The sequence below is a fragment of the Podarcis tiliguerta genome (genome assembly GCF_965153285.1).
Source record: "Podarcis tiliguerta genome assembly, chromosome: 3".
Lineage (NCBI taxonomy): Eukaryota > Metazoa > Chordata > Lepidosauria > Squamata > Lacertidae > Podarcis > Podarcis tiliguerta.
Genome location: NC_139536.1, coordinates 76,832,977 through 76,846,424, shown reverse-complemented (window position 1 = coordinate 76,846,424; position 13,448 = coordinate 76,832,977). Strand labels below are relative to the sequence as shown.

General features: G+C 41.2%; 1 protein-coding gene across 9 annotated transcripts in view; it reads right to left on the bottom strand.

The window, feature by feature from the left end:
* The window catches only part of BACH2 (BTB domain and CNC homolog 2), a 227,025-nt gene that overhangs the window by 77,714 nt on the left and 135,863 nt on the right, over positions 1-13,448 (bottom strand). For 8 of the 9 annotated variants that reach the window (XR_014509535.1, XR_014509536.1, XR_014509537.1 and 5 more), the window contains one exon: positions 1,484-1,638. The gene's annotated coding sequence lies outside the window, so the exon portion shown is untranslated. Of the gene's footprint in view, positions 1-1,483; positions 1,639-6,747; positions 6,773-13,448 lie in introns of those variants that run through there. The other variant, XR_014509540.1, reaches the window with a different exon arrangement.

The following is a 13,448-nucleotide window of genomic DNA, read 5'->3' as shown; positions in this document are numbered from 1 at the left end:
GTTATCTTAGTACTGCTCCTCCTGCATAACAAACAGCACTGTCTAATTTTAAAACACACACCCTCATATTATTCTGCTCTCAAAAGCCCATCAGATGAGTTGTCAACAGCTCGAAGAGAAAATAAGAAAAGCACTTGAAAAGTTGGAAGGTACAAAGGCAGAAATGAAGGGAGGTTCTATACCCGCCCATGTCCTCCATTTGCCCTGACTAGGGCAGTTCTGTGTTGAAAAGCACGTGGAGCAACAGTCACTGCATCAAATTCAGCCCCGCATCTAATTAAATACAGCCCTTGTCACCAAGAAAGCAGAAAACAGAAAGAGGACAGGAATCCTGAGGAAATCAGACCACAGGCTTATCCAGCACAGCATTCTGTTCTCTCAGTGGCTAACCAGACAGCTACAGAAAGCCCACAAAGCAGGGCATGTGGGCAATAGTATTCTTCTGCTGTTCTTCCCTATCAATTGGTATTTAGAGGCATAATGTTTCTCAATAGGCATCACTAGGCATGATGTTGGGAAGCGTTCATCCTCTAGCCCAGCTCAAGGCTAGCCAGAAGTTTCTTGATACCCTAGAGCAGTCAGAGTAAGAGCAATCTCATGTGAATCAACAGTTACCTTCAGAACTCTCTGAGATGTGCCAGAAAATCCTGGGGTGCACTCTGTATTTATGCAGCAAGAAAGACACATTGGAAGTCACCAGAGTATGTGAGTTCCTAAATTCCTACTTTGATTTTGCTTCGGAATAATAAGCTAAGCACCATTTGAAGTGTGCTACCAAAGGCATCCATCTAGTGTGTTTACGTGGTACACATTTTATATGCAACTGTTTCATTAGGGATAGATTCAAGCAACTAGTTTCTTCTGTTAACACACACTAGCTACTTGCACAGAAATAAGTAACCGGGAATCTGCCATGTAGCTAGCTCTGTATATTTTGGAAGCTTCGAAAACCCTGATTTCCCCAAAATGCCAATACTTGGGTACTGAAATGCAGGAGTTGCCACACTGTATTTTTTATTGGGGGGGGGGGGAGATGTCTGGCTGAATCTGTAGGCTGATTCTGAGAAGTGATTTATCAGTACAACCTCTCCACACCTCAACTGAAATATTACCCTGTTTTGCGCATATATATGCACAAACACACACCACATCAACTTAGCCTACTTTTGAGAAAAAAGCCTAAGCTAAAAAAGCCTAAGCTATTTATAAAGTACTTTGTGACAAGTTCAGCTGTGGCAGAAAACATACTTAGGAAGCCCACAAATTGACAAAATTACATTCTCCATTTAGTTTTTAAAGAGACAATAAGTACTTCAAGATCAATTTATTCACAGTCTAATGTTATCTGACGAATTATAGCTTTTAGGATGATTTAACAAGTGCTATATGGATCCCCCCCCACCAGTTGGGAAAAAACCCCCACTTCTTTGCATAGTTTTTTTGTTTTGTTTTTGATGAAATAGGAATCAAAAGCAGGACTTACATGTAACTTTCCCAGGATCTGTGCTGGCTAATATTCTCACGAAACAGGGAAGTGGACAAATGGAGAGATTAGTAGGTTACAGCAATCCATTAAGATAAGAACGCCTGAAGATTCACAGGGCAAGCTTCTGGCAGCTCAACTTCTCTGGTGGCAACCTAAACATAACAAAACATCAGGGCACATTTCAGAAAACAGGTTTGCATTGGCACAAGCATCCCCTTTCCCCTACAAAATTTTATAATCTCATAATGAATTAAAAGCTATACATTGAGCTTCTGTTCTTCAGTGGCATTAAAGAAATGAGTCAATCAATAAGCATTCTCAGGATGTTCTGATAATGAGCGAAGCCAGAGTCACACACACACACAAAAAAAAAATCCACAAAAATCCAGCTAACATTTCTTTAAAAATTTGCTTGTCTAGTTATACCTACCTGTGTTAGTCATTTGTGGCCTACATAAATGTTTCAGTAGCTTAGCTCTGGAAGATTCCAAATACTGTTCTGTACAGGCACATAACCTGTCTTTGATGCACCACAGAAAACCACAAAGAAGAAATTACCTTCTGTAAGCATGGAACATAGTGCCTTGTACACTGGGCCATCTGCTATTGTCTGCCAGTCTAAGCAAGGTGGGGCAGAGTAAGGTGGGGCAGAGAGCCTGCATAAACCATTCTCAATAAACACAGAACTCAAGTTCTACCTGGATTGCTTCCCTACCAATGGTAAAAATCTTAAATAATTTGTAGAGAAAGATGAAAAGCACATATCAACAAGTCCATGTGTAGCAAAAGTAGTAGTGTGTGTGTTTGTCATAACAGAGCCCCATTTGCTTTTTCCAGTCAAATTACAATTGTTCTGGGAGGAAGGTTGGAATGGAGGTGGGAGAAACTTGAGACATGATGGGAAAGTCTGTGGCCTAGTACAGATGACTCTGCTGTTTCACTCCAGGCTAACACAAAAACATAAGAGCAGCCCTGCTGAATCAGGCCAATGGCCCATCTAGTCCAGCATTCTGTTCTCACGGTAGTTGCCCGGAGGCTTGTAGGCAACCCACAAGCAAGATCCAAGCACAAGGATTCAGGGAAGACGATTCTAGCCAAGGCTTCTTTCTGGCATGCCAGATATCTATATGTACACACCTTTTTCTTTTTCAGTGGGTGGCCATTTCATAGCACGGGACAATCTTGACGTGGCAGAGCCCAAACATAACTTTGCCACCTCAGTGAGAACCAGGTCCACCCTGTTCTTGGAAGGTGTGATTGATGTTCACTGCTGTAGAAGCCTGGGACTGCATCCCACACATTTCATTCCGTTTCTGCAAATGTCTCACTCTCTATTTCTCTCCCTGTGTTCCCCAGATATCCTTACACTACACTGAGTGAGCCAGAGCGTATTAAGTTTAACACATGACCTATAGAATGAAAGCAGGAATTTCTCTGCTCAGGGGTCAGGCTAGGGTAAGTTGTAATCTAACCTTGCCCTAATGCATTGCTAAACATCTGTGTCTAGTCTTAACTCCATCTCATGCTTCTGTTTTATACAGCTATTCTTATTCTGAAATGTGGGAATGACTAATAGAAATAATTTCGTTACACACACCAAAAAAAACCAAAACAAAACAAAACAGGCACAAGGAGAACATACTCCCATTGATCAAGATTTTATGTAAAACACCTCCACCCAAGTATATATGAATCCTTTTCCTGCATTGGCTTCACACTCCAAGCCACACAAACAAGGTCGGTACAAGAGAATGCAGCTATATGCTCATGGAGGTAGTTGTAGATGTAGATCATAGGTCAACAAAACTGAGTATAGAGAATAGGCTTCCCACAAATCTCTAGAAAGCAATGCTCATCTATCTACCAATGTCTGCTGCTCCAAATACAATCACTCACTCAAACAAACAAACAAACAAACAAACAAACAAGGAGTTTGGTTTGGCAGAAACATTGTTTAAGATGTGTGTTCTGCCTTGAGGCTATTCTGCCACAGCTGGAGGCTACTTGTTTGGGAAAATAATCTGGAAGAACGAAATTGCTGAAGAGGAGTGGGACGGGGTGGAAGAAAAAGCATTATCTTCCACCAGAACAGGCTTCTAATTCTGCCCCCTTCTTCCTTGAACAACCCATCACTTGCTGATTAGACCTGTTCCATAAACTACCATGACTTCTGAAAGTTATGCACTAAACCAGCAATACTGATTGCTTCAAATGTTGCAAGATCACCATGGTATGGCCTGTGATTTCTGTTTCAGCCTGAATGAACTCAAGCAGAAATTAGAATTAATGAAGTGGAAATGAGACACTTTAAAAACAAAACACAATAAAGCAGAAGATGGCATAAGTTGAGAGCGTCCTTTCAAGCGGCAATGCACATTTATATAGGGCATTCCAAGTGCTCAGAGCATCTCACATACATCATCTTAAGATGCTTCACAACATCCCTTTAAGACAAAGCAAGGATTACTGTTCCTATATTTTAAATAATACTGGTTTGCAACAATACACATGACTTGGCTTGTAAAATGCAGTGTATGTTGGGCTGACCTTAAAAACCACAAAGGAACTTCAACTAGCTCAAAAATGCAACAATTCAGCTTCTACCTGGAGCTCTCCACAAATCCTCCAAACCACCAAATTCTTTCTGAACTTCACTGCTATCAATTTGTGCTAAAGACATGGTTCTGGCTTTAAAGTCCTGCAAGCCTGAGTGCGGACTCCTACAGGAAGTTCCCTAAAGTCAAGGGGAAAGACACTGCTTCAATTGCTACAACTATGATGTAATGGACAGATTCTCCGTCTTCCTCCTTACTGGTGAAGTAGGACCACTGAGATATACCACACCCATGTAATTTTCCCTCTAGTAGCACCATCACTATGCTTTTATAACCTTATTCTGAACACACAGAAATTCAAACAGGTATCTTAAGGTGGGGAAAGGCTGTAAAAATCCCTGAGTTTCTCAGACGAAGGTCCCTGACTGAACATATGTAGAATGAACACGCACGCATGCACTCACAGAGACACACACACAGTGTGTGTCTCCAAGAGTTCACTTAGCTCATGTGACCAAATAAAAAAGCTCAGCTCTAGCTGGAACTGCTTACAGACACATTGGGGGAAGGTTTAGCAAGTATATAATAGGACCCTGCTTAGTTTTTAGTTTAAATGGATCAGGTCACTTCCCTAAACTTAGTCAAAACAAGTTGTGAACGTTTGAATTCCTTTCTGTACCAAACAGCATTTGAGGAAATGTTTGGCACCTTCTATGCTTAACCTCATTTTGAGGAATAGCAGGCCTGGAAATTTTGAAGCCAAAAAGTTCTTTTTCCTGGACTGAAGTTAGAAATGGAAGTGCCAAAACAAAAAACAACAACTTTTTTTTGGGGGGGGAGGGGGAGGGAAACTTGATCCCTTTAAAATTCATGGCAGCCCAGCAGAAGACAACTGAATAGTTGACAGAAGGTGCACAGCAGCAGTTTCTACTGAAAGTTGGACTGTGCTTGCACAAGACACAGCAGCGGGGAAACCTGCCTAAATTTGCATAGTAAGGGCTGGTGCTCAATGCATGGATGTACCTCTGTAAGAAACCTTTCTCTGCTCCCCTCCCTTCTAATCTTCCCACTTCCATGTATATTACTTCTTAATTGTTTTTGAAACACAGGCCCTCCCTAGAGTCGTGGGAGCATGGAATGTGGTTTGATACTTGTGTCTGTGCTTGGCTTGGCTTAGCTTGCACAGGGAAATAGCATACCTAAGCAAAGGGGCGGGGAAACACACCTAGAGACCAAAATCAAATCCATAGATTCCAACACTACTAGAAGAAATTTGCATATTTCATTTTAAAAACACATTGCCCTGTTTAATTCATTGCAATTTCATACACTCAATTCAAGTGTAATGCCCTGGCGCTTCCCCCTTCCCTTTCCAGAAATAAACATCCCTTTTACACAAAGATGTGCTGCCTCAGGAGTAGAGAAGTGTTGGAAACTGAGATGTGAGAGCTAGGAGCTAAACAGCACCTTAAACCTAGATTATGGGCGCTACGGAATGTGTAGGCGCGCTTTTTTATAACAATAATACAAAGCTGAAAATGAATGAACTGCAGCTAAAATATTATGTTCATTTTTCACATGGTCTAGTCCTTCCCTTGCCCACCCCCCCAATATTCTTAAGAAGGTCTCTTCTCCAGTCTTCAGAGAGTACCTGGAAGTGAGGAAGCAGAACAAGGTCCTCCTTTCCTTCCACTCTGCAATTTTAATCTGAAATCTTAGGTGCAGTACTGCGCCCAGAGCTCAGAAACTGCTCGCCCTAATGAAATTCCCTGTCGCAAAATGCACCTAGAACAATGGGACTTTCTAACACTGGAGCAGAGACATTCTCTACAAGAGATAAGAAGATATACTGATGTCAAGATATACTCTTGTGTCTATAAAAATCTGCAAGATACTATTTAGGACTTGTCTATATGGCAGTTTACTGAAGCCTATACCTGCAAATGGGACGCGGGTGGCGCTGTGGGTTAAAGCCTCAGTGCCTAGGGCTTGCCGATCGAAAGGTTGGTGGTTCGAATCCCCACAGCGGGGTGCGCTCCCACTGTTCGGTCCCAGCGCCTGCCAACCTAGCAGTTCGAAAGCACCCCTGGGTGCAAGTAGATAAATAGGGACCGCTTACTAGCGGGAAGGTAAATGGCGTTTCCGTGTGCGGCTCTGGCTCGCCAGAGCAGCGATGTCACGCTGGCCACGTGACCCGGAAGTGTCTTCGGACAGCGCTGGCCCTTGGCCTCTTTGAGTGAGATGGGCGCACAACCCTAGTCTGTCAAGACTGGCCCGTATGGGCAGGGGTACCTTTACCTTTTATACCTGCAAAACATGGATCCAAGGGCTTGTAGCCCCCTCTAACTCCTGATAAATTAGGCCTTTGTGTTAAAATAGCTATACTTGGGTTTTATTCATGCATCCTTTGTGTAAGCATTTCATAGAATCAGATAATTTTAGAGTTGGAAGGAACAAGGGGTCATCTAGTCCAACCATCTGCAATGCAGGAATTGTTTTGCCCAAAGTGGGGCTCAGACCCACAACCCTGAGATTAAGAGTCTCACAATCTACCTGCATTTTGTCATATATCAACCTTAAACCATCACCACCATCTTTATGAATCGTCTTTCACATAAGCTACATACAAACAACTAAAAATAGGTTAGAAAACAACTAAAGATAGATTTAAATAATAACAAATAACAACAATAACAAAGCACAGACCTTTAAAAGGAAACAAAAGCAGCCAGCTGGAAAAGTTTCTCAAAACAAAAATGTCCACAGTTGTTTCCATGAAGCACAAACAGTGGGTGCCTGTTGTATTTGCCACATTGCTTTATCACTGCTGTGTTTGCCACCCTTTCCGAGGAAGGGCAAGATACAAATTTAAATAATAAGAAGAGGCAAAGCAGTTTCTCACGTAACTCAGTCCCAAGCTTTATACATTCTTTTACATTAGGAACAAGCAACATTGCTGCAATGTTTCCCCTCCAACTACACGGAAGAGTGGCATGGCTCACTGACGCAAGCAGCCACTTAGGTGCTAGGTGGGACAGGCAAAAGCAATAAAAGAATTGGGGGGGGGGGGAATCACACAGAGGGTCCAGATATGCCAACCATGGCCAAACACATACAGTTGTTTAGGATTGCCAACACCATGCATTATTTGTTAGGTGTTAGATATGTTAGGTGTCATCTGTTAGTAGTAACATTTGCTTCTCCTCCAGATGCGATAGGTAAAAGCTTTGCAAATACTATTTACACTAGTAGCTCTGCTGGTGAATATGGGGATCCTGAGATTGCGTTAGCTGAGATGTTGCAGGCCTCCTGCAGGCTAAAGCTAAATCAAATTCAGACTTAGCACAGAAAAATCGCAATAGTACATGCAAGCCTTATGCTCCAATCCTCGGAGTGTTTTGTTGGCTCAGGTTTGAGCAGGTGGAGTACCTTAAGGACGGGACTGTTAAGTCACTGAATTCAATGCCATGAATGCAAAGCACATATTTAAAACAACAACAATTATATGACCTCAAATGTAGTAACATCCTGTCTTTGCTAATACTTCCAACAAGTCCCATCAAATGCCGTAACTGAATCAGACAGCACTACAGGCAGTGAAATCATTCACTAGGAATTTGTTCTCCAATCCAAAAATTAGATGTGCCAGACAGTTCCAACTTCAGTTTCCTCCCTCCCCGCCCCCCCCCCATAATTGCAGCAGGACTGGATGGGTTTTACTAAGAGGAATCTATGGGACTGCTGACGTCCAGTGCATTTTAGACTACCAATGAACGAGCAATAATAAATATAATGCACTTGTTTTTTTTCAAAGTTGTGTTTTGTTTCTGTCTGTCATTCAGAAACATATTTTGCATCTCAGCTTCTGACTCACCAATTTAACATACACCCTGACTGAAATGACTAATAAAGGAAACTCAGCAAGTGCTACAGTTTGACTCAGTTGTTTCTTTAACAAATGAAAATATAGATACAAATTTCCCCAGTTATAATTGTAAAGGGAAAGATCTATTCGTCATCTACTTCATCCTATTAGCTGGACTACTTTTATTACACAGATCCAAAGCAGTCTTCTGCCCAAGCTTATTACTGCTTTTCTGACTGAGCAGTGATGTAGAACACAAATCTGACTTCAACTATAAAACAAAAACTATTCCTAAAAAGAACCTAACATGAAACCGAAACTCGGAAACTGCCATAGCATTGAATGCTTGAGTCATCAATTACTTTTCTCTATTAATAACCAATACTGACTCAATTTGGGGTTTTGTTTATTTCTTTTATTTACCTTCTGCTGACGTTTTAAAAACCCGTGGATAAACAAAACCATATAATTCCACATGTGCTCCCAAATCTGTTTAATTGAAGAAAACATACCTCAGAGTCAGATTTTGCTTATGCATTGACATTGTGAATCATACTTTAATACAAGAGAGAGGGAGGGAGGGAGGGAGGGAGGGAGAGAGAATATGAATGATGGTAATTGTGACAGAGACTATCTCTAGAATTGGATTCCAAGTCCAAGTTTGGCTTTCTGGTGTAAAAGAGAGAGAGAGATTACTATATTCCTTCACAAGTTTCCATCAAAATGAACATTTAGTCTTTAAAGTCCCACACTAAAGACTCTTTCTGACAAGAATGAAAAATTCAGAGAAATCTTTTAGGAGGTAGTGACTGATTTCCACCCCAATGTTAAACAGGAGCACATGTACTGTATTTTATCCAAAAAAAGAAGTCACTCAGCTTCAAGTGTGCTATATGAAAAATGCTTTACACCAACTAGGAAATATGTAGCACTACAGACATGTGTTGTGGTATTGAGTTCATGGTGGCATCAACCTACAAATCTCCACATGAAGATGAAGGCTTGTCATGAGACTCTAACCCGGTGCAACTTTAAAAGAGAATGTCAACACTGCCAGTGTTGAGGTCAGAACTGGTGACCAACCTTTCCTAAACGACAGCATATCTGTACCTATTTTGTTCCCTGGAACAGGTGGCAACAGGGAAGGGTTGGCTGCATGATAGAGCCCGTTCTTAATAGAAACGCACAGAGAGAGAGAGAGAGGGAGGGAGAGAGAGGCTTAACATATCTGGCAAGCAACCCATTTGATCATTCTAGAATCAGTTCCTGAACCCTCTGCAACTTGAAGGAGTTCCATATGGTTCTCTGGCAGACACACAGCATGTGGAAATTTCTTGATGGTAGAAAGTTTAAGCCCCATTGCTTTGGCAGTTCGAATAAATCCAACACAGTAAAAATTAACTCCATGTGATGCCTATGACCAAGGTGGTGGGATTATCACCAGTAGTGGTCAGTAAGGTAGTGTTGCTCACCTTGTCTTCCAACACCACGTGTCCTTGCTGGTTACCAAGAGAGAGAGGTGATGGGGAGCTTGGCTCAGGAGTGGCAGCAGGAGTACTGGATTGACTCTGCTAAGCCTGCACTACACCAAGCTCTCCACTAGTTTGCTTCTCCCCCTCTCAGTAACTGGCAGCAACACGTAGTGTTAAGGAGCCAAGTGAGCAATACTCGCAATGCTTGCAGCACCAACCTCCAATGCTTTTCATCAACACACTTTTGTGCACGAGTCTCAATCTATATCCAAATGCAGGTTCCTTCATTGGATCAGGATGTATTGATGTCATAGCAGAGGGGATAGCTTGAGATGACGTTTGGTGAGACAAAGGAACAGCAGATGGATTGGAAAGAGGGTTGTCGTTCCAGTTGTGTTTGCTACAGCTTTGAGAACATTGAGGGAAAGAACTGCAACAAAGCCTTGGAAGAACAATGCAAGGAGACTGACCTAGAGGAGCGTGGGGAATAGGCACACATTTAAGGAGCTGCTTGTGAAGAATGAAGAGAATTTTTTATTTTTACTCTTCCCTTGGTTTTTATGCATCCTTAATGCAAAGGAGGCAACTTCTTGGCTGGCGTTTGGAAGTCTTTCAGGTATCCAGCTAATTAACTGTGGTGATGAAATGATTGGACTGAAAGCCCTGGATTGATATTGCCTGCAATTAATTTTAAATTACAGTTTTGAGATGCGGTGTGTTCATGAGTATAAAGTTTTTGGCACCTGACTAAGAAACTGATATCTGACTCAATATTTCCTGACAGGATTCCTGTGTGAGAAGTCAAAGAAATAACAGAGATTTAATGAAAACATAAATAGTACCTGCAGCCTCCCAAACTCTGCATATATTTTCTCTAGTGTGACATACTACTCACATAGCATACAATTTCACTTATAACTGAGGGGGAATCAGTTTTACAAAGCAGGCAATGGACTTCAGATAGAAGGCTGAATTGCATGGTGGTGATATGGTGAACTGTTCCTTTACAGCTAGCTCCTCTTATCTGGAACAGCAACACAAATCCATTTTTTCCCTGATTTTTTTTCTTTAACACAGCCAAAAACCTCCAGAATTCTTCAAAATATACTTATTCTGAGAGAGATTACTTGTTCATGTGTGAAGTCAGAAATGTGGTTCCCACTCATGGTGAGAGAGAGCCATGATAACTAATGACTTGCTGTGGGATGTCATAAGCTCCAGAAATCTCCCTTTAAATGTTTCAATAGAAGTAGAGCAATTTTTTTGTAACTTGTAAACTGGTTCAAAAAAACAACAACTGCAGAGATGGGGGAAAGTTGGAAGAGGGCAGGATTATAAAAAGCCAATCATAATTAAGGGGAAAGTGCAAAACACACACACACACGTCAGCTGAGAATGCAACATTCTGGTCAAAACATTTTGGTCAAAAATGAGGTGGGACTTGAGCATAGTTTGAAAGCTGCAGACAGCATTAATCTTTCTGAAGGGCACATTCTGTGCACCAATGGGTGGCATTCAAACGACATCTAAATATTTTGCCATTATTCAATGGTAGAGCAAAGAAGCAAAATGTATACCAAATGTAGTTCATTTTGCAACATCTTTTAAAAGGAGAAGAACAAAGACAGAAGAGAATTTGACAAGAGCAAGAGAAAAAAACTAGTGAGCTAACTTAAAAAGAAAAATGGTACTATTCAATTTACAAAGGGGACAGAAATAAGCAAAAGATTGCTTTACTGAACTACTGGGGGGAAAAGACAGAAATTTAGCTTCTAATATTTGAAAGAATGCTGTCTTCATAAAGCAGGTGCTTGATGACTTTAGAAATCTGTTTTCCGGGTCTCTTATTTGTTTTAGAAAAGCTATACTCCCCACCCACCCCAACTTTGGTCAGTGTGAACCAGTGTGGTGTACTGGTTAGGCTGTTGTACTGGGTCTTGGGAGACAAGAGTTAACTTGGGCCAGTCACTATGAGCCTCCATTCCTGGTTAAAAAGGAAGCAAATGATAGTTTGCCCAAGACGCTGCAGATGATATTGGTTAACAAGTCCTATTACTCCAGCCATGGTGGCTGGGGCTGATGGAGGTTGTAAGCCAGACACTTCTTGGAAGGCCACAAATTTGCCATTCTGGAGTAGACTATAATATAGATCCATCATAACTACATGTAGCTAATTGTAGTCATAGCAAATTTTCCAGAGACGTCTTGTTAAGAAATGCTGGTCACAATGCTGGAGCCTGAGATTTAGAAAAGCACCTTTCAATGACATTCAATTATTCATTCCCACTAACATTCCGGCACAAGTGGTCACATGTTAATACCAATTTTACCTGCAAATAGAGCTGGATCAAGGCAAAAATCCTTTAAGTTACAACTTAAAAACAACAACCCCAAGAATGTTTGGGAGTGATTGGAAAAACAAAGACTACTCTATCTGCAAGGGCTGTTGGAACGGAAATCTGTAATTCTTCAACTTGGCTCAGAATTACAGTTTATCTTTACAGCTCATTAAATGAAAAACAAAATGGGACCTGCTCAGGAATGCAGAGAAAACCATATCCAAGAAAAAGAAATCATATTAATTCAAATGTACCCGTGTGTCTCACACATGGTATTATGACTGCGGAATAATAAAGGACACATGTATGCAAGTTGCCCTTTATGTAATATTAGATTTTCTAGGAAACATATGCAGTAAGGCTGACATCCTGTACAAATTTACCTGGGAATAAGGCCCATTTAGCATATTTGGATTTACGTGAAAACTTGAATAGGTTTGCGTGGCTGCAAATGTTGCAGATTTTGAAGACTGCATATAAACCTGGCAGCATTGAACTTGCCCATTAGATAATGATGATGCAGAGATAATAAAATCACTGTATCCATTTAACACTGCATCTGCATGTCTCTTTAAACATAGTGTTTCATGAGACAACTGTAAGAAGCTTTTTGCTTAAACAAGCAAGTAGATTTTTAAAAAAGGTAGAATCTCTCTTTATCAGGCTCCTTTTCCAACTCAGCTTGCAGCAGCCATTAATTACTTCAGGGCTGTAACAAGTCTGCTGAGAAGCCAGGCTTCTCCTTCCATCAGTTGTCACATAACAGCAGCCAGTTTATCAGGCTATAGTAAACGATGGGGAGAGAAGCGATGCAGACAACTCTCTAGGAGTGTCTCAAAGACCAGCAAATTTGATTTTTTCACCCCCAGCTGGTAATTACAAGAGCTTGCAACTGGGAACTTGTATGCGTTTGTTTATGTCCTCCCCACACCTCAAATCCATTTTATTTTAGTGCTATGTCTCTTTATACTTTTTCCTGAGACCGATGGAATGCTGCCACAACAACAAGAGTAGGGACTGCCATGTTGTTGATCTGAAAGATGCCCTGGGAGACTTTTTGAGATGAAGAGCAGGATAAACATTTTTTTTAAAAAAACTTTTTTAAAAAATGGAGACTACAGATATTCTGTAAACGGCTCGCTACAGTGGTACCTCAGGTTACAGACGCTTCAGGTTACAGATGCTTCAGGTTATAGACTCCGCTAACCCAGAAATAGTACCTCAGGTTAAGAACTTTGCTTCAGGATGAGAACAGAAATCGCGTGGTGGCGGCGTGGCAGCAGCGGGAGGCCCCATTAGCTAAAGTGGCACCTCAGGTTAAGAATGGTTTCAGGTTAAGAACAGACTTCCAGAACAAATTAAGTTCTTAACCCGAGATACCACTGTACTTTGAAGTTAGGTATAACAGAATACTGAAATAAAACATCTATTTGTTTTTTTAATGGAACAGTTTTATCCCACCCTTCCTTCAAGTAGTGCTGGGCAGCCATATACGATTCTCCCCTCTCAAAAGCCACATAAGGCAGATTAGGCTGTGAACAGCAAATGTTTCAGCTCACATACATCAAGAAACTGTAATTTACACCCACGTATTCTAGTCCACTACTACTAAACCAAGTTTTAAAACCCAAACAAAGAAAGAAAGAAAGACTAAGGATACTCCTTTTTAGACAAGTCTACTACTGAATTACCTTGCCAACAAAGGTCCGTATAGTAAAAGCTATGGTTTTC